Source organism: Loxodonta africana, chromosome 4 (genome assembly GCF_030014295.1).
Source record: "Loxodonta africana isolate mLoxAfr1 chromosome 4, mLoxAfr1.hap2, whole genome shotgun sequence".
Classification (NCBI taxonomy): domain Eukaryota; kingdom Metazoa; phylum Chordata; class Mammalia; order Proboscidea; family Elephantidae; genus Loxodonta; species Loxodonta africana.
The window spans coordinates 88,207,141-88,209,086 of record NC_087345.1 but is presented as its reverse complement, the minus strand read 5'-3'; positions in this window follow the sequence as shown (position 1 = coordinate 88,209,086).

Here is a 1,946-nt window from a genome sequence, read left to right as displayed (position 1 = left end):
TCCATACTAAGAGAGACTAGGAAGAAGGACCTGGCAGTCTACATCTGAAAAGCATTTGCCAGTGAAAACCTTATGAATAGCAGCGGAATTCTTTTGGCAGTCCGTGGTATATTTAATATTCTTCACCAACAGCATAATTCAAAAGCATCATTTCTTCTTCAGTCTTCCTTATTCACTGTCTGGCTTTCGCATGCATGAGCTTGGATCAGATGCACCTTAGTCTTCAAAGGATGCCTTTGCTTTTTAACACTTTAAAGAGGTCTTTTGCTGCAAATTTGCCCAATGCAATGTGTCATTTGATTTCTTGACTGCTGCTTCCATGGGTGTTGATTGTGGATCCAAGTAAAATGAAATCCTTGACAACATCAATCTTTTCTCCATTTATCATGATGCTTATTGGTCCAATTATGAGGATTTTTTTTTCTTTATGTTGAAGTGTAATCTATACTGAAGGCTGTGGTCTTTGATATTCATCAGTAAATGCTTCAAGACCTCTTCACTCTCGGCAAGCAAGGCTGTGTCACCTGCATAATGCAGGTTGCTAATGAGTCTCCCTCCAATCCTGATGCCATGCTCTTCTTTATATAGTCCATTTTCTGGGGTTATTTGCTCAGCATACAGATTGAATAAGTATGGTGGAAGGATACAGCCCTGATGCACATCTTTCCTGACTTCAAACCACAAAGTATCCCCTTGTTCTGTTCAAATGACTGCCTCTTAGTCTATGTACAGGTTCCTCATGAGCACAATCAAGCGTTCTGGAATTCCCATTCTTTGCAATGTAATCCATAATTTGTTATGATCCCCACAGTTGAATGCCTTTCATAGTCAATAAAACACAGCTAAGCATCTTTCTGGTATTCTATGCTTTCAGCCAGGAACCATCTGACATCAGCAATGATGTCTCTGGTTCCATGTCCTCTTCCGAATCGGGCTTGAATTTCTGGCAGTTCCCTGTCAATGTACTGCTGCAGCTGCTTTTTTTTTTTTTTTTAATTTATTAATTTTTATTGTACTTTAGATGAAGGTTTACAGAACAAACTAGTTCTTCTCAAACATTTATTACACACATTGTTCTATGACATTGGGTAACAATCGCACGATGTGTCAACACTCTCCCTTCTCAACCCTGGGTTTACTATTACCAGCTTTCCTGTTCCCTTCTGCCTTCCAGTTTCCGCCCCAGGGCTGGTATGGCCCTTTACTCTTGTTTTGTTCCATGGGCCTGTTCAATCTTTGGCTGAAGGATGAACCTCAGGAGTGACCTCATTACTGAGCTGAAAGGGTGTCCAGGGGCCATACTATCAGGGTTTCTCCAATCTCTGTTAGGCCAGCAAGTCTGGTTTTTCTTTTTGAGTTGGAATTTTGTTCTACATTTTTCTCCCAGCTCTGTTCAGGACCCTCTATTGTGATCCCTGTCAGAGCAGTCAGTGGTGGTAGCTGGGCACCATCTAGTTTTACTGGACTCAATCTGGTGGCGGGTGTGGTAGATGTGGTCCTTTGGATTAATCTTTCCCTTGTATCTTCAGTTTTTTTCGTTCTTCCTTGCTGCCAAAGGGGTGAGACCAGTGGAGTATCCTAGATGGCTGCTCACAGGCTTTTAAGACCCCAAACACTATCATCAAAGGAGAATGTAGAATATATTCTTTATAAACTATGTTATGCCAGTTGAGCTAGATGTTCCCTGAGACCATGGCCCCCACAGCCCTCAGCCCAGCAATTCGGTCCCTCAGGGAGTTTGGATGTGCCTATGGAGCTACCATGACCTTGCCTTGTACAAGTTGTGCTGCAGCTGCTTTTAAATGATCTTCAGCAAAATTTTAGTTGTATGTGATATTGTTTAATAATTGCTGTATCCTATTGGATCACCTTTCTTTGGAGTAGACATAAAAAAAAATGCTAAAACTTTAACTCTTGTTACCAAACCCATTGCTGTCAAGTCGATT